Below are 26,973 nucleotides of genomic sequence, written 5' to 3'. Positions count from 1 at the left end.
ATTGACTAATAAATTCTAGTATCTTCCAATATTTACCTCTAATGCCCCCTGTATTGATATGAAATTATTCAAGTTTTTGTAATGCTTTCAAATTCTATAATCTCTGTTGTTTATGCCAATAATATAATTCACTTCACCAGTGTTTAATAACCTTAGTACAGGGTGGCATGGCAAACTAGAGCGTGAAACCTATAAATGATCAACGTAATGTCTTCATCATATTCATGATATAATTCTTATTTTTTTAATTAAAATATTTTTTGAAGAAAAATTCATATAAGCATCTTTTTTTATTAACTGATCAAATCTTATTATGGAAGTGGTCTTTCCCTAATTTTCAGAGAAAATTTTGTTTATATTAAGGAAATAAATTTGACTTGACATATACATTGATTCTAAAGTTGAAAATGTTTTATTTTTACTTTAGTCCTCAACTTGAAAATTAGGATGGTATTAATCATCAAAAAGTAACTCTTTCTTAGAAATAATTACTGCTATGTGAAATGATGATATATATACCCCATCTATTTTCAAAGGTAAGAAGATTGAGTCTAGTGATATAAAAAGTGTTGTTGAAAATCTTGGAATTGAGCTTGCAAGTGAAGAACTAGAAAAGCTAATGAAAACACTGCCAGTTGATACAGATGTCTGTAGGGGCTTCCAGGAGCTTGAATTTTTGTGGATCTGTATGAAAATTTTAATTTCTTCTAAAATATGATACAAGAACATTTTTTAAAAACTAAAATTCAAGTTACGTATAAAAACTATCTGTGTCTACAAGAGGTATCACCTCAACCAGTCAGAATGGTCATCATCAAAAAGTCTACCAATAATAAAAGCTGGAGACAGTGTGGAGAGAGGGGAACCCTCCTACACTGTTGGTGGGAATGTAAATTGGTGCAGCCACAGTGGAGAACAGTATGAAGATCCCTTAAAAAACCTAAAAATAAAGTTATCCTATGATCTAGCAATCCCACTCCTGGGCATATATCCAGAGAATTCTCTAATTCAAAAAGATACATGCACCTGAGGGTTCATAGCAGCACTATTTACAATAGCCAAGACATGGAAACAACCTAAATGTTTATCAACAGATGAAAGGATAAAGAAGATGTGGTGTATGTATATACAATGGAATATTACTCAGCCATAAAAAAAGAATGAAATAATGCCATTTGCAGCAACATGGATGGACCTAAAGATTATCATAATAAGTGAAGTTAAATTAGACAGAGAAAGACAAATATCATATGACATCACTTATATGTGGAATCTAAAATAATGATACAAATGAACTTATTTGCAAAACAGAAGGACTCAAAGACATAGAAAACAAACTTATGGTTACCAAAGGGGAAAGGAGTGGGAAGGGATAAATTAGGAATTTGGGATTAACAGATACACACTACTGTATATAAAATAGATAAACAACATGGACTTCCTGTAGGGAACAGGGAACTGTATTCAATATCTTATAATAACCTATAATGGAAAAGAATCTGAAAAAGAATACATATATGTATTACTGATCACTTTGCTGTACACCTGAAACATTGTAACTCAATTATACTTCAATAAAAAATTAAAATGAAGAAAAAAACTATGTGTCATTTAGAGAATGACAAGAAGAAGCCAAGCAACTCTTCAGGTATAAATTGATATCAGAGCTAACAAATGTCTGTTGTTATCCCTTAGGCCACGAGTAGGCTTATATTATAAGAAGGAAAAAGAGAGAGAGATAAGAGAGCATTGAAATAAAGATAAATTCAAAATTAAAAAGAAAAAAAAAGATATATTTATGTTTTGTTATAGTAAGCCCACTGGACAGGACAAGTTTATTATATTGAGAAAGGTTTCCCTAATTTCTTTGTTATATAAAGATGAAAATTTTGGGTAAAATGTTTTTAACAGCATTTCTGAGATATAATTCCCATATCATACAATTAACACAATAAAGTGTACAATTCAGTGAATTCTAGTATATTCACAGAGTTGTGTATCCCTTACCACAATCAATTTTAGAACATTATTATTATCCCAAAAAGATACCCTACATACAGTTAGCAGTCACTCTCCATTTCCTTCCTCCCCTTCAGCAACCATGAATCTATTTTTCTGTCTCCATTGATTTACCTATTGTGAACATTTCATGTAAATGGAGTCATACAATACATGGCCCTTTGCAACTAGTTTCACTTAACATAATGTCTTCAAGGTTCATCCCTGTCATATGGTAATACTTTGTTTCTTTTTAATGCTAAATATTGATAATATTGTATTATATGGATATACCACATTTTATTTATCCATTCATTGGCTGATGGACATTTGGGTTGTTTCCATCATTATGAATGATGCTCTTATGAACATTCACATACAAATTTTTGTGTGGATGTATGTCTTCATTTGTCTTGGGTATATAGATAGCAGTGGAATAGCTGGGTCATATGGCAGCTCTATATTTGACCTTTTGAGGAAGCCAGGCTGTTTTCCAAAGTGGCTGCACTACTTTACATTTCCACCAGCAGTGTAGAGAATTCCAATTTCTCTGCATCCTCATCAACACTTATTATTATCTGTCCTTTTATTATATCCTAGTATGTGTGAAGTGGTATCTTATTCTGGTTAGGATTTGCATTTCCCTGGTAGTTAATGATGTTGAGCATCTTTCCATGTTCATATTGGTTATTTGTATATCTCCTTTGGGGAAAAGTCTATTCATATCCTTTGTGCACTTTTAAATTGGGTTGTCTTTTTTGTTGTTGAGTTGTAAGAGTTCTTTATATTCTAGGTACAAGTCCTTTATATAGTCTAGATATGTCTCTTATCGGATGTGTAATTTGCAAAAGTTTTCTCCCATTCTGTGGATTGTCTTTTCACTTTCGTGATGGTGTCCTTTGATGTACAAAAGTTTTTAATTTTGATCATGTCCATTTTATCTATTTTTTTTCTTTTTTCTTATGCTTTGGGAGTCATATCTAAAACACCATTTCCTAACCTAAAGTCAAGAAAATTTAAATCTGCATTTTCTTCTAAAAGTTTTATAGTTTTAGCTCTTATATTTAGGTCTTTGATACATTTTGAGTTAATTTTTGTATATGGTGTGTGACAGGGATCCAAAAGAATATTATTTTTGCATGTGAATATTTGGTTGTTCCAGCATCATTTTTGAGAAGACTATTCTTTCCTTGTTGGTAACCTTGTCAAAAATCAATTGACCATATGTTGGAGGATTTATTTTAGGACTTTCAATTCTATTTCATTGATCTATATACTTACTCTGTTGCCAGTACCCAACTATCTTGATATTGTAGCTTTGTAGTTTATAAATTGGAAATTGTGAGTCCCCCAAACTTTTCCTTCCTTTTCAAGATTATTTTGGCTATTTGGTCCCTGCTTCACCATGTGAATTTTAGGATCAGATCATTAGTTTCAGCAAACAAACCAGTTAGAATTTTGATAAAATTGCACTGATTCTATAGATCAATTTGGGGAGTATTGTCATCCTCACAATAGTCAGTCTTCCAGTCCATGAATGTGGGATATCTTTTCATTTATTAAGATCTTATTTAATTTCTCTCTACAGCGTTTTATAATTTTTAGAGTATAAGTTTTGCACCTCTGTTAAATTTATTCTTAAGCATTTTATCTTTCTTAGTATCATTTTTAGTTTGTTCATTGCTACTGCATATAAAAATAATTTATTTTTGTGTATGGATAAAAAGTTTTAAATTTTCTGTTTCTGAAATTATTCATGTTATTTTTTGCATCATATTAATTTTACCATGACATGAATTTTGACTTCTCTTACAGCTGCTGGAAGGTTATATCATAATAGAGTAATGAAGACTGTGAAGTGTCTCAAAAGTAAGAAACAAAATTTTAAGGTATATTAGCTAGATTCTCTAGATTTATATTATCTAAGTTCTTCAGATATATCATTCAAGTGTAAATCTTGACTTTATGTAATTTGTCATTTATGATTCTCTTAGCATAACTACATTTTATCTGCTATTAACATACACTTTCTCTTAGCAGGAAGTCCAGTATATTCTTAATTTCTTTCCAACTTCTTATCAAAAGGAAAAATCAACTCCAGCCAAAAAAAAAAAAATCTAGCCATTATTAAAGAGCAGTTTTCAGCTGCACTAATAACTAACATATCAACAAAAATAACCCTACTTTTTGTGCAGAGGAATTAAATTTGTAGCCTGCAGTTTTTCTTGTTCAAGACCCTTAACACTGTTTTACTGTGATGCTTGTCAACAAGAATAGATTAAAGGAAACAGTTCTAATTCTGACTCTTCTATTGACTTTGTATTTAGGTCTTCAAGTGGACACATCTGTTTGTTTGGGGTTTCAGCCTTGTTGTAATGTAATGTAATGTAATGATAACAAAAGCATGAAATATATTTTATCTTTAGCTCTTTTGTTTTAATATTTGGTCACTAAAGTTAATATTAATAATACTTTTTAATGACTCTTTTGCTATTATATGACTTTTTTTTTCAAATGTTTCTTTACTGTCTCTTTCCTAAGAGGGGAAGATTAAAAAGAACAACCTGCATAAGAGTTTGAAAAGTATGGGAGTCAAGCTCACAGAAGAATTTGCTGAACTGTCAGAAAAGCTACAAGTTGATGGTAAGCACTAAAGATATTCTTAGGGCATCTTTTTTTTCTTTAATTTCTATGTGATAGTCTTAAAAAATAATTATAATTGGTGCCAAATAAATATTTAAAAGCTTAGAGGAGAGCCCAGTATTAAGGTGAGAGTAATCTAAAATTAATCTGGAATCAGCATCATCTTTCCCTATGGGCACCAAGAATTTCAGGGGGCCAGCAGGATCATTGGTAGATCTATATTAGTAATAAAAAATTAGGAAACAGTGTAAAGAAGTCAACAGAATCCATGTATTTAACCTATCACTGTTCTTCTGTCTATTGCAATGTGGTCTCAGTCCCTGCCCTTATCACTAAGTTAGCTAAACAGCGATCTAATTATATAATCCTATGGATGTGATTTAGGTATTATCTTATTTGATATCTGTGGCACCTTTCTTCTTTGGTGAATTCTTACTTCTTGAATCCACTGTCATCTCTTCTGTCTCACTTCTACATGGTCCAGTCTCCGGATTTTTCTCATTCTTACTTTATTCTTCCCTCTCTGTTTCCTTCAACAGCTTCTCTTCTATCAACAGCCTCTTAAAAGCTTGGATTCTTGAGATTCCCTCATCAGTTCAATATTCTTTGCACTTTTATACATTCTATCAAGGATTTTATCTACTTTCATGATATCAGCTCAGAAACAATTTTTAATTACCCCTATGTAATGAATTCTCCCACATCTTCATCTTTAGGCCCAACTTCTCACATTAGACATCTTTACTTAGGTTTTCCCTTAGAAATTTTTTTTAAAATTTTAATGCCCCAAAGCAAATTTTCTTACTCAATAAATTAACTTCTGCATGTGCATTATTTATTACAGTACCATCAACCCAGTCATCTATCCTTATAACCTGGCTTGTACTTCTTTTACTTAAGTCTTATTTAGAATATGCTATTATAATTCTTGAAAAATTTTCAGTCCTCAGGATTCTCAGATTCATCCATGGCTCTCAACATGTGATTTTACTGCCTGAGCTCAGACCCTTTTCAACTCTAGCTTGGAGATTACGAGAGCATCCTAATTAGTCCCTCAACCTACATTCTTATCTCCTTTAAATTTATTCTATATTTAACTGGTAAAATGGCACATCAAATCAAATTATGACCATATCACTCACCTCTTACAACAACTCTTTATTTATTCCCACAACCCAAAAGATGAACACTAATGTCCTTATGGCAGTTTATAAAGACTCTCAACCTCAAACTGCCTCTCTGGCCTGATCTCTCTTCTCCTCACCTTGCATTTTCTCTTCCAGCCATCCTAGACTGCTCATTCATAGCATGCTTATAAATCCCAGACTGTCATTTTGCTTATCATAATGGTTCTCAAGCTTGAGTGTGTTTAAGAATTACTCAGACTTGATGAACCACAAATTCATAGGCCACATTCCCAGAGTTTCTAGTTCAGTAGGTCTGAGATGGGGCCATAGAATTCACATTTCTAAGAAGTTCCCACGTGATGACAGTGCAGCTGGTCTAGGAACTGTGCGTTGAGTACCACTGTATTAACTTATATCCTTCTTGTTAAAAACCCTTTCTCCTCCTTCTTCTTCTGATTAGCTCCTGTTAATTATTTTACTCATCTCAGATATCAGCCTCTACATGGTGCCTTCCCTGAATGCTCCAGACTAGATTAGGGCCTTAGTCTGAGATCTTTGGCAGTGCCAGAATATCAGATCAGCATTAAGGAAATCTTCAATTATAGTTATAAAACAGAAGGGCTCCCCCCAAGTGTTGAGTATCTTTTCTCTGGTCCATAGTCTATGGTCTCCAAAGACCTTATTAATATGACATAAATCCTTGAAATCCCAAAATTTAAAGGAGCATCAGTTTAAATTGTGATGTGAGTCAAATTTAGCTGGACTTTATTATACTACATGAGTAATTTATATTTTTTTCTGAGCTCATGCCATTGATTATGTGCTTCCTTTGGACTTTTACTTGTAGCAAACGGGAATGTTGACCTGCATAATGTGATGGAAGAAGTGAAAGCCATTATAGGTGTGTCTAAAGTCACTATAAACCTAAGATTCAAAAATAAAATAAAATAAAATAAAATAAATAAACGTAAGATTCCTATTGGCACAGCAATTATATTTTTCCATTAACCCTAATTACTATGTTGATTCTGTCATTATATTCCTTAATGTAAGTATTTGTCTAGAGTTGGACTTTGTGGTACCTATGTTTCAGTAATAAAATTTTAGTGTTATGTCTTGGTAGAAGGGCTTTAATTCTCTAGAGTACTTCTCATAAATCTTTTCTCATGGTTAGTACAGTAAAGAAAAAATTAAGTCTTGTTTAAAATTCACCTAACTGGTCCCCCAATTCCCCTGAATTTCTAGTCTCATGAAAGTGGGCCACTCCTACTTACCAGAGGATAGGAGCTTTTTGCCTTTCCCAAAAACTGTGCAGAAGCCTCAGTTGAGGCAAATGCCTTGAAAGACAGTACTTTCTTCCATTTCTCTTCCTGGCTACTAGACATATAACAGATTCAAGTCTCAGCATGACCCAACTGAGGAAGTGTTGGCCCTGCTAATGGGATAAAGAGATTATTCATGGAAGGAACTACAATACCTGGCTAATATGTACTGGCGAGAATTAGGATGGCATTTCTGAGATAAAATCTTAAGGGTGTAAACCAGAATAGAGTGTGGAGAATAACACTGGATAGGAAGAGTTTGTTGATATAGGTGCATATTCCTTTAACTCCAGTTTTAATGCCTGCCAAAAGTACTTGGGGTGAACAATAAACTGCTGGGCTGGCTCCTTGGAGCTTGGAAAACAATGTCCCACATCAAATTATGTGGAAATGCCAGAACTGCCTTGACACAGTGCTGAGGAGAAAATGAGAAGTTCAAATAAGTTGAGAATGCCAGAATGGGTCTATTATATAAGACCTGAAGACCCATAAAATAACTATGTTCCTGAAAAGGGTCTCTGGAACACTATCTTTAATAAGGTAATAACTGCATCCATCCAAATGTTCCCACCTCAAGTCTGAGTGTCCCAACTCTCTGTTAGAGCCATGACTGTGGTATACAAGACTTGCCAAGACTGCAAATTGAGCTTTCTCTGAAGTTCTACCATTCTTACAATCAGGTCCTGATCCTGATCTTCAACACTATCTCCCCAAATAGGAGATGAGGGCCTCTTTAACTGCTGTCATGGAATCCTTCTGACCTTTACACCATGCCTCAAGTTACTAAGCAACAACCATTTAATTCCACAGTAATAATTAAAATTTCCTCATATTCCTCAAACATTAGAGAATATCACCAGAGCCAGTGCATCCACTTCCACCTGTATGTCTTTACAGAACAATTCACCAAAAAGGTGAACATCTCAGCAGGGCCAGTGCATCCACTTCCACCTGTATGTCTTTACAGAACAATTCACCAAAAAGGTGAACATCTCAGATAACCCTTAACACACAATACAGTGTGTTAAGGGTTATCACCACTTCTCTTGTACCATCAATGGAACCTTTGTTATAATCTGTCCAGCAAGGCATATACCAACTTAGGATCTGCTTCCTAGGGTCACTTCCAATGCCAAGTGTCCTAAATTTGGTTTTAAGAAGCAGACCCTGAGACTAGTATTTATGTGCAAGTAAATTAATACAGAAGAGTTACCAAAGGAAACTTGTATAAGAGGGTGGGAGAAGTATAACAGAAAGAGGAAGAAGCCAATTAAAAGCCCAGTCTTAGACAAAGTCCTGATATCTTCAGATTAATCCCACTGAAGATCTCTGTAAATTACACCTCAGAGTTGTCCCAATGAAAAGCAAGAGCTTTCACATTTTCCTGCCATCAGTCACTGACTGACCCAGCCACACTTTCTTTGATTTCTGTACAAAGGGGAAAAGCAGTCTTCAGTAGCACGAGGGTAGTCTTACAAATAAAAGCTATAGGTGCTACTTGTTGGGAGCAAAACCACACCATGGCTGGGGATGCTCAAAAATGGTAAATAAGAATCTGAGGGGATCTGTACAGAACACAGGGACTATGAAGACTAAGAAATGTGTCAGCCTACCCTTGATTCGAGTGAGAAAACTATATGCTTACTTATGAGCTATGAGAGGAAAGTGCAGTGGTTATATACTAGAAGACAGAAGAAAAAAGGAGAAATCAGGGAGAAGAGAAGGAAAAGAATGAGATGACTATGTTTAATATTGATAAAGCGCCAGGTTGTGCATAGATTTGCTATACTTTTTGCGATTTTAACTAAAAAACTTTTTTCTAACTTAAGAGTAAATTGAACAAAATTTTTAGGGCAAATTAATAAAATTTTTAGTTTTTCCTTTTTTTACTATTATAGTGGATTATCACATCAATCAAAAGTTTGGTGTATTAGTTTATTTATTTATTTATTTTTAACAGATTTTTTTTAATTAATTAATTAATTTATTTATTGGCTGTGTTGGGTCTTTGTTGCAACACACGGGGTTTGTCTAGTTGTGGCGAGTGGGGGCTATCGTTGTGGTGCGTGGGCTCCTCGTTGCTGTGGCTTCTCTTGTTGTGGACCATGGGCTCTAGGTGTGTGAGCTTCAGTAGTTGCAGCACATAGGCTCAATAGTTGTGACTCACAAGCTCTAGAGCACAGGCTCAATAGTTGTGGCAAACAGGCTTAGTTGCTTTGCAGCATGTGGGATCTTCCTGGAGCAGGGCTCAGACCCATGTCCCCTGCATTAGCGGTAGATTCTTAACCACTGTGCCCCCTAGGAAGTCCTATTAGTTATTTATATTGACATGCATGTCTACAAAACATACATTTAAGCCTTTAATCCACTTTGAATTTATTTTTGTACATGATGTGAGACAGTCCTGTTTGATTATTTTGCATGTCCAGTTTTCCCAATATCATTTATTGAAGAAGCTGTCTTGTCCCCATTTTATATTCTTACGTCCTTTGTCATAGATTCCTTGGTTAAATAAATGAGTTCATTTCTCGGCTCTCCATTCTGTTCCATTGACTTTTGAGTCTGTTATTGTGCCAGTACCTTATTGTTTTGATTACTGTAGCTTTGTAGTATATTTTGAAATAAGGAAGCATGATACCTCCGGCATTATTCTTCTTTGTCAAAATTGAGAAAGAATCTCAGGATTCTCATTGCCCTTTGGTGTTTCCATGCAAACTTTAAAATTATTTGTTCTAGTTCTGTGAAAAAAGATGCCATTGGTATTTTGATAGGGGTTGTGTTGAATCTGTAGATTGCCTTGGGTAGTATGATCATTTTAATAACATTGATTCTTCCAATCTACAAACATGGTATATCTGTCCATATGTTTGTGTATCTTCAATATCTTTGGTCAGTGTCTTATAGTTTTCCAAATACAGATCTTTTACCTCTTTAGTTAGATTTATTCCTAGGTATTTTATTCTTTTTTATGCAGTGGTAAATGGGATTGTTTTCTTATTTTCTCTTTCTAATACTCTGTTGTTAGTGTATAGAAATGCAATAGATTTCTATATATTAATTTTGCATCCTGTAACTTTACTGAATTCATTGATGAGTTCTGGTAGTTTTTTGGTGATGTTGCTGGGATTTTCTATGTATAGTATCATGTCTTCTGCAAGCAGTGACAGTTTTACTTCTTCCTTTCCAATTTGGATTCCCTTTATTTCTTTTTCTTGTCTGATTGCTGTGGCTGGGACTTCCAATACTTTTGTTCAATAAAAGTGGCAAGTATGGGCAGCCTTGTCTTGTTCCTAACCTTAGAGGAAACGCTTTCAGCTTTTCACCATTGAGGACGATGTTAGCTGTGGGCTTGTTATATATAGCTTGAGCTATATTTCTGCTATAGCCACTTTTCAGAGACTTTTATCATAAGTGGATGTTGAATTTTGTCAAAAGCTTTTTCTGCATTTATTGAGATGATCATATAATTTTTATTCTTCAGTTTGTTAATGTGGTATATCATATTGATTGGTTTGCAGATATTGAACCAACCTTGCATCCCAGGGATAAATCCCATTTGACCATAGTATATGATCCTTTCAATGTATTGTTGAATTTGGTTTGCTAATATTTTGTTGAGGATTTTTGCATTTATGTTCAGCAGAGATATTGGCCTATAATTTTCTTTTTTGTGTGTGATATCTTTTTCTGGTTTTGGTGTGAGGGCAATGCTAGCCTTGTAGAATGAGTTCAGAAGCACTCCTTCCTCTGCAATTTTTTGGATGGTTGGGAAGGATAGATGTTAACTCTTCTCTAAATGTTTGATAGAATTCATCTGTGAAGTCATCTGGTCCTAAACTTTTGTTTGTTGGGAGGTTTTTTATTATTATTATTACTGATTAACTTCATTAGTGGTAATTGGTCTGTTCTTATTTTTTATTTCTTCCTGGTTAAGTCTTGGAAAATTCTATGTTTCTAAGAATTTATGTGTTTCTTCTAGGTTGTTCATTTTATTGGTGTGTAACTGTTTGTAGTAATTGCTTATGATCCTTTGTACTTCTCTGATGTCTGTTGTAACTTCTTTCTCATTTCTGATTTTATTGATTTGGGCCCTCTCTTTTATTCTTGGTGAGTCTGGCTAAAGATTTATCAATTTTGTTTGTTTTTCAAAAAGTCAGCCCTTAGTTTCAGAGGCCTGGACCCCTCACTCCTTGCTAACAACCTCTGGTAAATTGTATTTATCATCCAGTTTGTAGGTCACCCATTCAGAAGTATGGGTCTTAACTATATTGCATCTCTACGCTCCTACCCATCTTACAGTGAATTCCTTCTTTATATCTTTAATTGTAGAGCATCTTTTCTGCTAAATCTTCCAGTCTTTCTCATCAATAGTTGCTCTGTAAATAGTTGTAATTTTGGTTTGCCCATGGGAGGAGGTGAGCTCAGGGTCTTCCTACTCCAATTGCTTGACCACCCCCCCAGTAATGAGATTTTTTATTCCTGTGAACTGTCCAAAAATATTTTATTTATTGTTTCAAATCTTGCATATATTAATTAGTTTCTCTGATCTTCTCTCCCAAATTGGGCTAAAGGAATACATCCCAAATTTATTTACATTGTCAATTTCCTTTATATATTTGATTCAATGACTCTGCTTTTTATGCTGAAAGACAATCTTGATTCAAAAGAATTCATTTTTTAATGTGGAGCAGATGTTTTAAGTTTTAATTTCATGAACACTTATAAAGTCCATGGATGGGCTTCAGCACATCCGCTAAATCAATGCACAGTTTATAAACAGGTATATGTGCACTTTGTAGGAGTATGAGATGCACAGCCTTTCTCAGATTCTCAGAAGGCATATGTCTCAAAAAAAAATAAAAACCACCCTAAAAATAACTTCTCTGGAGTCACTAAATTTGCCTCATGCTCCTGTCTCTTTCTAATTAAGGGAATGTTGACATCAAAAACCTGGAAACTGTTCTTGGCAACATGGGAATCAAGCTCACTGACAAGGAACTTAAAGATCTGACACAAAACCTGCCAGTCAATGGTGAGTATGTGGGATACCATTCACTTTTTTTTTTTTTTTTTGGATACCATTAGCTTTTGAGCTTTGTACCTTTAGCAGTGGAAGAGAAGGAATAAGGGAACTTTCAAAGTTGGAGATGAGACAGCTAAAGAAGTTGGGAATGTAATAGTCTAGGTACTGGTGGCATGGTCAATAGAAGACTCCTCCAAATTCTGGAAACAAGAAAGTTGGCCTCTACAAGATAGCCCATCTTTTCATTATCAAATATAAGACTTGATGTTTTATTGGGTAGAAAGTCAAATTTACATTTTTGGAGAAAGCATATTTTAATATTTATAATTTTTTCTAATCCATGTTCTTAACATGTTTTAAGTAAATATTTATTGAATGACTATTTAGAGTGCTTAACAAAATACTCAGTACACTTAATAAGTGCTATTGCTTGTTGTTATAATCAGAAATGGGGGAGAGTGTTCTTATGCTATTTTAAATCATTTTATGAGCTTCAAGTTATGCTTTTTTGTGTTATAGTTGATAATAAAGTGTCTCTGAAAACTTTGAAGGATGAAGTGAAAGCTTTTACAGGTAAGAATTTGTTATAAATTATTTACAATAAATCATGCTTTATATTAAAATTTAATAGTATTTCCCAGTATAAAATATAAATTAACATATTTTCAATATTCATTTTGATAAAATATCTTCATCTACTGACCAACAGATTAAGCTAACATTATCTGGGTTTTATAAGTAAAACAAAATGACTGTTTCTTCATTAGAAGTCTTATATTCTTTGGTGGGTTCTTTTTTTCAGTAAAAGTACTTCACCAGTATTTATAGATCCAAAAACTAGATGGATGCAGTAAAAGTCCATTGCAAACAGCTAATCACATAGTTTTGACAAAATAAAGTAAAATATGTCATACTCTGATGATTATGTGTTTCATTACGCTAACCATCTCTTGGCCTAATCCATAGATAATTACATGATCAGATTTGCTTTTATACTTTCGTGGTATTATTCTAAGCATTCCAAGTTAGTAATACATCCCATTTACTAATATTAAGGGACAAAATATATTTTTGATTTGACTCTTCTTATTAGGAAACCTTTCATTCTATCTTTCCTTTTCATTTGGTATTAGATAAAAAACTAGAGCAGCACAAGTATACTTTTAGATAATTTGAAATAATTAGATTGTCCCTTAATATTTTACCTATGAATATTCTGTCTTTCTAAAGGAGAAAAAATTGATTCCAGTGACCTACAAAATGTTCTAAAAGACATGGGGATTGAGCTTACAGATAAGGAGCGTGAGCAACTGCTGAAAACACTGCCCATTGATGGTAAGGAACATGAGTGCACCATGCCTCCCAGGGAACTTGATCTTATGGGTCAGTGTGAGCAGCTTTCAATCTTTTAATAGTACAAGTTTGTCCAAAAATTGCCATAAGTTAATAGAAAGCCACTTCTGACTTGAAAATAAATTCTGTCATTATCTCTTCGAACACAATTTGAGTCATCACTAATTGCCATATGGTTGTCTAAATGACTAACACACTCCAGGTCGGTGTTAGGTCTGCAACATGAGCAATGAAAAATAATGAAAGAGAGAGGAATAGAACATCAGTAGAATAAAACAAAAAAGTATTTTTATGTATTTTTTAGACTTCCACCATGGAAGAGTTAAACTAATAAATGCCTCTAATACAAAAGAATAGATGTTTGCCACTGTGGAAAATATTTATATTCTTAAATGTCAATATTGTGACTATAAAATAGGTTAACTTTTAAAGCAAATCATTAAAATGTAACTTTTTGTAATCATGCGATTTATAATGTTCTGGTGAATCTTCATACCAATTTTCCAGAGATCTGAATTGTGCCTTTTTTGATCGCTCATGGAAAGGTGTTTCAAAGCAGGTTGCTGAAGGATGTGAGGAGTAACAAAAGTAAGTAAGCATGACAAGGCCTATGAAATAGCCTCCTCAAGCATGAAATTTTTATCAATAAACTATAATACCTTATTTTGCTTCTTGTATCACATCTGTGTTTTTCCTGGTAAAAACCTTTACTTTATGTTAGAGGGAAGTTCTCTGTTAGATTGCATTTTTCAAACTTTCTCTGAAAAAACATTTATATAAATAGAAATTTTTTAAAAGGCAGATGAAAGGAAGAGAGGAAAGAGGGAGGGAGGGAGGGAAGAGGGGGAGAGGGAAAAGTTTTGCCCTTTATTCCAAAGGTGACCAGGAGTAAAGAAAACAATCTAAGAGTAAGCGTTTAGGGGAAAAAAAATACAATCTCTACATTTTTGTGGAAGTTATTGATTAGTGCTCTCTAGTTAAGAGTTGCTTAACCCCTGTTCCACCTAACTTTTTCCTGGGCAGGTATGTTTAAGATTTGAGGAGACGAGTTCTAATTCTAACTCTGCTTTAAACTCTGTAAATTCTAACTCTGCTTGTAAAAAGTTAGACAAATCTATTTTAATTTTGTTCTTTGCTTGAAAATATTAGCAGTTATACTAGGTTCTGAAGTCATTCTCTTACCGGTGTATATTCATGTAACAGTAATACCTGTTACTATCTCAAAAAGATATCTGCACCCCCATGTTCATTGCAGCATTATTTACAATAGCCAAGATGTGGAAATAACCTAAGTGTCCATGACGGATGAATGGATAAAGAAAACATGATGTCTGTGTGTGTGTGTGTGTAAATATATATATACATGCAATAGAATATCATTCAGCCATTAAAAAAGAAGGAAATCCTGCCATATGCAACACCATAAATGAAGCTTGAGGGCATTGTGCTAAGTAAATAAGTCAGACAGAAAAAGACAAATACTGTATGATCTCACTTATATGTGGAGTCTTAAGAAACCGAACTCATAGAAACAGAAAATTGATGGTTGCCAGGGATGGGGGAAGGGGGTGGGGAGGGGAATGGGTGAAGGTGATCAAAGGATACAAACTTCCAGTTGTAAGATGAATAAGTTCTAACAATGTAATGTACAGCATGATGACTATAATTAACAGTACTGTACAGTATTTTTGAAAGTTGCTAATAGTGTAAATCTTAAAAGTTCTCATCTCAAAATTGTAACCATGAGAGATGATGGATGCTATCCTTATTGTGGCAATCATTTCAAGGTATATACATATATCAAATCATTATGTTGTACACCTTAAACTTACACAATGTTATATGTCAACTATATCTCAATAAACTTGGGTGGGGGGGAACAAATAACACCTGTGAGTTGAAGATAGTAATATATATGTATGAATTTTTAAAATAGTTTAGAATCATTCCATTTTTCTTCCTTTCTCCCTTTCTTTTCATGTTTTCAAGGAGGGAAGATTAATGTAAGTAACCTGGATACTATTTTAGAAGCCATGGAGGTCAGTCTTACAGAAGAGGAACTCGGTCATCTGAAGGATCTTCTGAGTGGTGAGCATTGTGGAAAACACTGTGATTTTAAACAGAGGTTGAGCTTGAGGGATTACTTATGACTGTTTCAAAGGTTCGAATTATTTATTACTCCAAAAACATTTGAATAGCTTTTAGGAGAACAACAACAACAACAACATGGCTCTTCATTTTTGTTCATTTAAAACATGTAATCTATTTCTTTACACATCTTGGGCTGGGAATGTGTGCTAGTGAAAAGAAATATTATTCTTCTCTGGTTTTACAAAAACAGGATCTGCAATGTGTTTTTTCCAGTGATCCATACATCACTGACATCAATCCAGGGTTTAAGCCAATTTGTTCAGCCATTCCTCATTCCTATATTCATGGATACTGAGATGCTTTCTTTTTTGGTCACTGTAACAAAAAAATTACAGAATAATATGTATAGTATTATTAATTTTTTAAAAGATACATAGTATATGTTTATCAACATAAGAAAAGTCTGGAAGGATATAATCAAAACTGGTATTAATGGTGAGGTATGGTAATGACAGTTAGGAGAGGTAAAAAGAGGAACCATTTACTTTTTCTTTATAAGCTTGTGTATTTTTTTTAATTTGTTATACAAAGTATGTTTAAATTCTATTTTTTTAAACTCAGTTTATTTTGTTTTTAATTCAAGATGGATACAAATGATGTGGTAAGATGATAGGGCTTTGGCTGAGTTCTTATCCACTATTTAGGTTCAAGGGATCACTAAGCTGACCACTTATGTAATTACTCCCTAGCAAACATTCCTCACAGCTTAACACTAGTCTCTGTCTGCCCACTGCATCAACACATGGCAACACAAGGTATCAATACTTACAAATATTGGAAAGGATGCAAAATTTCAAGAAGTAAATGAAAATAAAGCTGAAGGACTGTTCCAATCACACAAGCCGCTAACAAATGTGGACCTGGCAGAGTTAGACCATTTTATAATTAAAGAAGAAAACTTCTCCATGAATACTAACATGATAGGCCACACTTTAAAACAGTTAATTTAATGTTATGTGAATTTCATCTCCATTAAAAAAAATCAGCTACCATAATAATAGCTGATAATGGTAAAATGAAATGATAAAAATCAGGATAGTGGTTAAATACTCTAGCAATTTGGGGGAAAACAGAGCAATATTAGCTTAACCTTTACATTCTTTTTTTTTTTTTAATAGTTTTGTTTTTCTTTTTTTTTTTTAATTTATTTTTATTTATTTATTGGCTGCATTGGGGTCTTCGTTGCTGCACACGGGCTTTCTCTAGTTGCTGAGAGAGGGGGCTGCTCTTCATTGTGGTGCACAGGCTCCTCATTGTAGTGGCTTCTCTTGTTGTGGAGCACGGGCCCTAAGGCGCGTGGGCTTCAATAGTTGCAGCACATGGGCTCAGTAGTTGTGGCTCACAGGCTCTAGAGCACAGGATCAATAGTTGTGGCACACGGGCTTAGTTGCTCCGTGGCATGTGGAATCTTCCCAGGGCAGGGCTCGAACCCATGTCCCCTGCATTGTCAGGTGGATTCTTTACCACTGCGCCACCTAGGAAGTCCTTTACATTCTATTTTACAAGGCAACTACCTAAATCCCCAGTTTACTGAGAACTGTTTTCTTATCTTCAGTGTTATGAAAGCAAGTCTTTCCCTAGGGTCAAGGGCATAAGTTTTAATTCTCTGCCCACCCTTAACCCCAATGGGCAGGTCTTATTGTGCCTTTATCTTTTACCTAGCAGTTGGAGATGGTGATGTATAAATGTGAACAATTATTTTCATATCTTTAAATAGATAGTTATTAATATTGTCAACTATACTCACCATTCTTTTTTTTGAAAGAAAAAAATTAACGTAGAAGATCTGAAAAATATTCTGAAAGGCATTGGGATAGAATTCACACCTAAAGAATACTGGGAACTGGTAAAAAATCTGCAAGTTGATGGTAAGCATTTCAAACACTGTTAAAGCTTTATTTTTTTAATTGTACTGCAGACGTTTATTTTTTCAAAAATAAATTTTATTAGTTATCTATTTTATACATATTAGCGTATATATGTCAACCCCAATATCCCAATTCATCCCATTATCACCCCCATCCCCCGCTTTCCCCCCATGGTGTCCATACCTTTGTTCTCTACGTATGTGTCTCTGTTTCTGCCTGGAAAACTGGTTCATCTGTATTGTTTTTCTAGATTCCACATACATGCCTTAATATACGATATTTGCTTTTCGGAGTTACTTCACTCTCAAATACTGTTAGAGCTTTTGAGAAAGGTTAGTCATGTGTGTTTAAGACAACTAAAAAAAAGGAAAACTGTACCTATTAGATATCCTAATTTTAAAACCACAACAGAAAGAGTGACTGTCTAAGAAATTTTAATATGAACTTGTCCTTCCTTTGGAAAGTGTAATTTAGTTCTTTTTGGGGGGAAACTCTTAAGTAGCAACTCTATTTTTTTGAATCCTGCCATTGGATATAAAAATTTCTGTTATTATATTTAGTTCTACCCTCAGAACCAAACATTAAGCTGAGAGACATAAGGAAGAAAGTGAGGGTGGGAGGAATGGAAGAGTAGGAGAAAGAAGGAAGAGTCAAAGAAAAGTGAAAGAAAGACATGTTCATGTTTCAGTTAAGGTGTTTGCCGCTAATTACTGGCTCTGCAGTTAGACACAGTACTCTGAGATTTTTCTCCATTCCATGGTTTCAAACTCACTGGAGCGCAAAAATCAAAGTTATTTCTTAAGCGAATCATTTAAAAGTATTTTGTGAAATGATACCTTTGTACTGTCTCTTTTAAATCTCTATATCCCTTTATCTGTGATGTCAATGTGCTTTTTCTTACAGATGATGGAAATATATATGAAAGTAGATTGCTAGATGGTGTGAAATCTTTCAAAGGTAAGAAGCATAATGAGAAGAAAGATAAATAAGATTCTTCTGCCTCACATTTGCATTATTGTCTAATTATTCTCTTGTGGATTTTACCACTTCTCACATGAATTGTTCTATATTTATTTTGTTGTTTTGAATATAGCTTCCTTTTTCAAATAGTCTTTCATTTTCCTGCTTAGTAAACTTTGGCTTTTGTCAAATTTATTTGCAAAGCAGATCTAAATCTGGGTCTATATGGAAAATGTGAAGTAAAGAATTGGCAGTTGTTCTGGGCATTCCACCATTGTAACTCACTGGAGAATGAATTTGTATTCTGTAAGATTGTCCTCAAGACCACAAAGTTACAATTTGAATTCCATTTTGGCTACCTTTGTGCACTTGAACATGTTGGGTCATTGATATTTTTGCTGAAAGTTCTGGTTGTATGGAAATTGATTGACACTTTCTCATCCGGGAAGTCATTAAATTTCCCCTGTGTTCTTGACTCTTTCCTTAGGTGGGAAGGTTGATGTCAGTAATCTGGAAAACATTTTGGAAAACATGAAAATCAAATTCCCAGATAAGAAACTTAAAGATTTGTCACAAAACCTACCAATTGATGGTGAGCATCATAGGTATTATTAGACCTTTGAGAGAAATTTAGACTTATAAGATTATGTGCGAAAATTTCTGACACTAGATCTGTTTTGGTGGTAATATCACTTTTTAAATCTTAGGGAAGAGCCCAGTCCTACATAAGAGAACATTTTGACTTAGTGTGTTTTCATTAATCTCAGGGTGCATGGTACATGTGCTACAGTGAGTTATAGGAGTTCAAGCCTTTACTTGAAAGAAGCTGAAGGAGGACTTATTACCCACAGAGAAGAGACTGCTAATTTCAGATTAATTACATGATTTAAATATATTTTAAAAATCATGTCATCCAGCTATACATTCCTATTGGAGGGGGCAATTAAGAGAACATGACTGCCAGTTGACCCCCAAGCTGGACCCAAGGCAACTGGAGGCTCCTCACCCCCTCCCCTGTGCTTGGAATGTGGACTCTGTCCACCATTCCCACAGTGGGAGCTGTGCTCAAGGACATAGCCTTGAGAGAGTAATGCGATGTTGAGCCCATCTGGACAGTATACATGACTAAATCCAGTTAAGGCCTCTATATAAACTTTAAGATTCTGGTGGGTGGTGCAGAGATCTACTTGTCTTGTGGTCACTAAAGACAAGCCTCCTGTGTAAGTTCCCTTGCTTATTAAACCTTTCACCTACCCATCTGGAGTGGTCTGTTCTTGCTTTGGTCTCCCCTACTCTCACTGTACAGGTGGCTGGTTTCAGATTTTACCTGGGAAGCTCCCAAGGTTTTAAACCAACAATTCCTTTTTACCCTTGTGAATTACCAACTTCCTTATCCCACCCCCCTGTGTTTTGGCACAGGCTTACATTATTCCTTCCTGTTCTCATCTCTCGCTACATCAAGAAGCTTAAACAGCAATATTTTGCCTTCTCTTATTTTTTTAAATTTTATTTTATATTGGAGTATAGTTAATTAACAACGTTGTGTTAGTTTCAGGTGTACAGCAAAGTAATTCAGTTATACATATACATGTATCCATTCTTTTTCAGATTCTTTTCCCATTTAGGTTATTACAGAGTATTGAGCAGAGTTCCCTGTGCTATACAGTAGGTCCTTGTTGGTTATATTTTAAGTATAGCAGCGTGTGCATGTCAATCCCAAACTCCCTAACTATCTCTCCCCCCACCTCTTCCCCCTGGAAACCATAAGTTTGTTCTCTAAGTCTGTGAATCTGTTTCTGTTTCCTAAATGAGTTCTTTTGTGTCATTTTTTTAAGATTCTGCATGTAAGTGACATCATATGATATTTGTATTTCTCTGTCTGACTTAATCCATTTAGTATGATAATCTCCAGGTCAATCCATGTGGCTGCAAATGACATTATTTCATTCTTTTTAATGGCTGAGTAATGTTCTATTGTATATATGTTGTACATCCTCTTTATCCATTCATCTATTGATAAACACTTAGGTTGCTTCCATCTCTTGGTTATTGTAAACAGTGCTGCAGTGAGCATTGGGGTGCATGTATCCTTTCAAACCATGTTTTGTTCTGGATATAATCCCAGGAGTGGGATTGCTGGACCATATGGTAGCTCTATTTTTAGTTTCTTAAGAAACCTCCATACTGTTCTCCATAGTGGCTGTAGCAATTTACATTCCCACCAACAGTATAGGAAGGTTCCCTTTTCTCCACACCCTCTCCAGTATTTATCGTTTGTAGACTTTTTAAAAATTATTTATTTATTTATTTATTTTATTTGCTACCTTGGGTCTTCATTGCTGTGCACGGGCTTTCTGTAGTTGCGGAGAGCAGGGGCTACTCTTCATTGCAGTGTGCGGGCTTATCACGGTGGCTTCTCTTGTTCTGGAGCAAGCTCATGGGCTTCACTAGTTGCAGCGCATGGGCTCAGTAGTTGTGGCTTGCGGACTCTAGAGTACAGGCTTAGTAGTTGTGGCTCATGGCTTAGTTGTTCCACGGTATGTGGGATCTTCCTGGACCAGGGATCAAACCTGTGTACCCTGCATTGGCAGGTGGATTCTTAACCACTACGCCACCAGGGAAGCCCCCGTTTGTAGACTTTTTGATGATGGCCATTCTGACTGGTGTGAGGTGATAGCTCATTGTAGTTTTGATTTGAATTTCTTGAGTAATTAGCAATGTTGAGTATCTTCTCATGTGCCTTTTAGCCATCTGTATGTCTTCTTTAGAGAAATATCTATTTAGGTCTTCTGCCCACTTTTTGATAGTTTTGTTTGTTTTTTTGACATTGAGCCACATGAACTGTTTGTAAATGTTGGAGATTAATCCCTTGTCAGTCACATCATTTGCAAATATTCTCTCCCATTCTGCAGGTTGTCTTTTTGTTTTGTTTATGATTTCCTTTGCTGTGCAAAAGTTTTTGAATTTAACTAGGTCCCATTTGTTTATTTTTGTTTTTATTTCCATTACTCTAGGAGGTGGGTCAAAAAAGATATTGCTGCAATTTATGTCAAAGAGTGTTTTGCCTGTTTTCCACTAAGAGTTTTATACTATCCCATCTTACTTTTAGGTCTTTAATCCATTTTGAGTTTATTTTTGTGTATGGTGTTAAAGAATGTTCTAATTTCATTTCTAATGTAGCTGTCCAGATTTCCCAGCACATTTATTGAAGAGACTGTCTTTTTTCCAATGTATAGTCTTGCCTCCTTTGTCATAGATTAATTGACCAATTAATTGTGTGTGGATTTATTTCTGGGCTTTCCATCCTGTTCCATTGATCTATGTATTTCTATTTTTGTGCCAGTACCATATTGTTTTCATGATTATAGCTTTGTAGTATAGTCTGAAGTCAGGGAGCCTGAATCCTCCTGCTCTGCTTTTTCTTTCTTAAGATTGCTTTGGCTATTTGGGGTCTTTGATGTCTCCATACAAATTTTAAGATTTTTTTGTTCTAGTTCTGTGAAAAATGCCATTGGTAATTTGATAGGGATTGCACTGAATCTGTAAATTGCCATGGGTAGTATAGTCATTTTGACAATATTGATTTCTCCTGCCCAAGAACACAGGATATCTTTCCATCTGTGTGTGTCATCTTCAATTTCTTTCAGCAGCATCTTATAGTTTTTGGAGTACAGGGCTTTTGCTTCCTTAGGTAGGTTTATTCCTAGGTATTGTATTATTTTTGATACTATGGTAAATGGGATTGTCACCTTAATTTCTTTTTTCTTTTTTGATCTTTCATTGTCAGCATACAGAAATGCAACAGATTTCTGTGTTTTAATTTTGTATCCTGTGACTTTACCAAATTAATTGATGAATGCTAGTAGTTTTCTGGTAGTGTCTTTGGGATTTTCTATATATATTATAATGTCATCAGCAGACAGTGACAGTTTTATTGAAATCATATCAAAAATCTTTTCCAACCACCACACTGTAAGATTAGAAATAAACTACAAGAAAAAAAACTGCAAAAAAACTCAAACACATGGAGGCTAAACAATATGCTACTAAACAACCAATGAATCACTGAAGAAATCAAAGAGGAAATCAAAAGATACCTAGAGACAAATGAAAAAGAAAATATGATGATCCAAACCCTATGGGACATAGCAAAAGCAGTTTTAAGAGGGAAATTTATAGTGATACAAGGTTACCTCAAACAACCTAAACTTACACCTAAAGCAACTAGAGAAAGAAGAATAAACAAAACCCAAATTAGTAGAAGGGAAGAAATCATTAAGATCAGAGAAGAAATAAATGAAATAGAGATGAAGAAAACAATAGAAAAGATTAATGAAACTAAAGCTGGTTCTTTGAGAAGATAAAGAAAATTGATAAAGTTTTAGCCAGATTCATCAAGAAAAAGAGGGAGAGGGCTGAAATCAATAAAATTAGGAATGAAAAAGGAGGGAATTCCCTGGCAGTTCAGGGGTTAGGACTCCACACCTCCACTGCCAGGGTCCTGGGTTCAATCCTCGGTCAGGAGCTAGGATCCTGCAAGCCATGCAGCCTAGTAAAAAAGAAAGAAAGAAAAAGAAAAAAAAAAGAAAAGAAAAAGGAGAAGTTACAACAGATACCAAAGCAATACAAAGGATCATAAAAGACTACTACAAGCAACTATAGCCAATCTCCCAAGACTGAACCAGGAAGAAACAGAAAATATGAACAAACTAAGCACAAGTACTGAAATTGAAACTGTGATTAAAAAACTCCCCACAAACAAAAGTCCAGGACCAGATGGCTTCACAGGCAAATTCTTTCAAACATTTATAGATGAGTTAACACCTATCCTTCTGAAACTATTCCAAAAAATTGCAGAGGAAGGAACACTCCCAAACTCATTCTATGAGGCCACCATCACCCTGATACCAATACCTTCTCTTTAAAATAGCCTTCCACCTAGCTTTACGACAACAACAACTATGGCAACTGCAGCTGGTGGGTTTGAAAGTAAGAGGAGCATCGAAGAGCATAAAGAACAGACCCAGATTGCCAGGACTGAGGTGTTGCGATAGGCTAAAGCCACATTTGAAAAGGAAGCAAGGCGTAAAGAACTGAAACGACTTCGGGTGAGGAAACATGGATGCTACCTGATGTGAATAAGCAAGTTGAACAAATCTCACAGGAACACTCTATGAAGAAAAAGAAGAAAAAAGACAAGCGTTCAAAGAAAGTAAAAAAAGAGAAGAAAAAAAAGAGCAAGGAGCAAAAGTGTGAAAAAAACGAGTCAACTGATAGTTCGTTAAGCTCTGAAGTTGAGTGGGTTGAGGCTGTCCAGACTTCTGGCAAGGAAAAGGCCTGGAAGGTGAAAGATGAAAAGTGAGAAAAAGAAGACAACCAAGTTATTCAGAGAGATGAATGGATGACTGTTGATTTTATGTAAATTAAGACTGTGTCATTATCACTCAAAGCTGAAAAGGAAACTGTAAGGAAAACAGAGCAAGAGAAAACCCAAGCACTTGAACAGTTCAGACTGCTGGAAAGAGAATTGAATCCATATTGGAAGGACATTGTGACAGGTCTTCCACCAGAAGAGTATAGTGTGTCATCAGTTACCAAAGTAGTAGAAGATGGTGGTTTAAGCTGGCTAAGAAAGTCTTACCAAAGAATGAAGGAACAAGCTGAAAAACAAAATAGAAATTTTGAAGACGTTGTAACTGAAAGATATGGGTCAATGGAAATATTTCAGTTGAAATTAAAAGAAGCTGAAGAAACTGCATTTGCGAAAGAAGATTGTAGACAAGAATGGTGGAGGAAACCAACATACTCAGAGCACAAAGTAGTCAAGAAAGTAGAAAATCAGACTTGGTAAAATATAAGTTCAAGAGATAGATATAATACAACAGATATTGCACACAATATCAATAAAGATAAGTTTAGTGGTAATGAAAAAGATAGTAGATGTGGGTCTTTAGAAACATATAGAAGAGAATCCAGTTCAAGGCAAAATCAAGAGTTTTCTTATGTAAATTTGAGACCTAAATTCTTAAGACCCTCTGATGATGAAGAACTGTCATTTCATAGTAAGAACAGAAATTTTGAGCCATCTAGTTCATCTTCAGCACTGGTTTCTCAGGATTCTGTGCATTGTGGTTTTCGAAAATCCACAGAGAACAGCAAAGAAAGTTTATCATGGTGGAGTCGATCTGACGGGAGAGAAGGAGACAGGAAACATTCAAATCGAAAACCATTAGAAGCCAGTCACAGTGTTGACCATGGACATGGTTCAGAAGATGTGAGAGAAAGATCACAGGATGAAAGCTTGAGCGAGGACTCTCTGAAAAAAAAACATCTACAGGATACAAAGTCTTCATTTGCTGGGAGCAATCCAGTGGATGACTCTATCCACATTTTGAGTGTTGATGAGAAGAACAAGTTGGGAGCCAAGATTATCAAGGCAGAGATGATGGGAAATATGGAATTAGCTGAACAAGTTAAAGCCCAAGTTGATAAGGCAAATAAATTCAAAGACACCATAACAAAGATACCATTAAAAAAATCTGGGGTAGAGAATGAAGATCAGCAAGAAGTGATTCTTTTCAGAACAGATCATTCTGGAAGTGTCTGGCCTGTGAACATCCCAGGAAAACATCTGGAATCTAAAGGAGGAAGAAGGAAGAGTCAGATTGCTTCAACCCATGAGGAAAAAGAAAGGGTCAGATACTTTAATGATGTTGATAACCTAAGCCTAAATTATTTAGTCAAGAATGAAAAGATGGGAACAGCAAAAAATCAAAACAAACTTTTTACGAGAATGACACCTAAGTTTATGGGAAAAATAGATGGAGACTATTACACTCTGGATGACATGTTTGTCTCCAAAGCAGCTGAGAGAGAACATTTTGGTGAAGAGGAAAAGTATCAGAGGAACAAAGCTATTGCTGAGCACCAGAGTCTTGCTGCACAAATGGAAAAATGTCTATATTGTTTTGACTGCTCTCAATTTCCCAAGCACCTTGTTGTTGCAATAGGTGTTAAGGTTTATCTATGTTTACCCAACTTACGATCTCTTACTGAAGGGCACTGTTTGATAGTCCCTTTGCAGCACCATAGAGCAGCTACCTTATTGGATGAAGACATCTGGGAGGAAATTCAGATATTTAGAAAATCATTGGTAAAGATGTTTGAAGATAAAGGATTGGACTGTATCTTTTTAGAAACAAATATGAACATGAAGAAACAATATCATATGGTTTACAAATGCATTCCTCTCCCAAAGGAAGTGGTTGATGTGGCTCCCATCTATTTTAAGAAAGCCATAATGGAAAGTGATGAAGAAGGTCTATGAACAAGAAATTGATTGATCACTCTTCAAAAGATATCAGAAAGTCTGTACCTAGAGGCTTACCTTACTTCTCTGTGAATTTTGGCCTCCATGGAGGGTTTGCCCATGTCATTGAAGATCAACACAAATTCCCTCATTACTTTGGAAAGAAAATCATTGGTGACATGCTGGATATAGAACCAAAACTTTGGAAGAAAGGGATCCAAGAAAGCTTTGAGGATCAGAGGAAGAAAGCACTGCAGTTTGCTCAGTGGTGGAAACCATTTGACTTCACCAAAAGTTAAAAATGTTGAGGCATATCTTTCATTTTCTATTTCCTCTTCAGATTTCTTTCAGTTTTATTTCCATTGCATCTATCTAAACAACTGACCATCAGGTAATAGGAAAAGAGAGTCAGGATCTGGGTTTCTGACAACTGCATCATTGGATTGTATTGGTTTCCTCCCCCACTTACTTCTGTGGACTTCATTGTAGTAACCATGGAGCAAGACCAGTTATGTTGGGTGACCTGTTCATGTCCTGTTCTGTACATATGTCTTGGTGTTCTGAACTATTTAGTTAACATATAGAAAGAATTTTCTGAAGGATTGTCTAGGAAATATAGCAAATCATTGGCTCAGAGGAAAGTGGGTCCGCTTCAAGGTTGTTCAGTCTGCTGACTAGCTTCTTTTACATTTTCTTAAACTGAGTTGGCATATTTAGTAATAATTGAAATTACTTTTCACAGAATTTTATGGAAGCTCCTAATTTTCTACCAATAGCATATATATCACTGCTATTCTTTTTATTAAAAGAAAAAAGAATGTCTCAAAAGTAATAAAGAATTAAATGAGGTATATAACATGAAAAAAAAATAGCCTTCCAATTTTCTTACTCTTATTACCAAGAAATGTACCTCTTATATTCATCAAAAATACTAGTCCTTGTATTTCTCCATTTTCTTTCAATATGTATCTTTTAACTATACTTCTTTTACTGTCCAACTGTTCTCTCTGTTATGACTGCTCTCTAACACTCCCAACATTTGATCAATCCAGTCATTTAAATCTCCAGTACTGTTGCTAAACATTGCTAAAGAAAATGATACAGGGACTTCCCTGGTGGCACAGTGGTTAAGAATCCGCCTGCCAATGCAGGGGACACGAGTTCGATCTCTGATCCAGGAAGATCCCACATTCCGTGGAGCAACTAAGCCCGTGTGCCA

At 35.0% G+C, this 26,973-nt stretch overlaps 1 pseudogene; it reads left to right on the top strand.

Moving 5' to 3' along the window:
- Positions 1-23,831: 23,831 nt before the first annotated feature.
- On the top strand, positions 23,832-26,053 carry LOC130840611 (CWF19-like protein 2; annotated as a pseudogene).
- The last annotated feature ends 920 nt before the right edge of the window (positions 26,054-26,973 follow it).

Source organism: Hippopotamus amphibius, chromosome 17 (genome assembly GCF_030028045.1).
Source record: "Hippopotamus amphibius kiboko isolate mHipAmp2 chromosome 17, mHipAmp2.hap2, whole genome shotgun sequence".
NCBI classification, from domain to species: domain Eukaryota; kingdom Metazoa; phylum Chordata; class Mammalia; order Artiodactyla; family Hippopotamidae; genus Hippopotamus; species Hippopotamus amphibius.
This window is presented reverse-complemented; position numbering and strand designations above follow the sequence as displayed.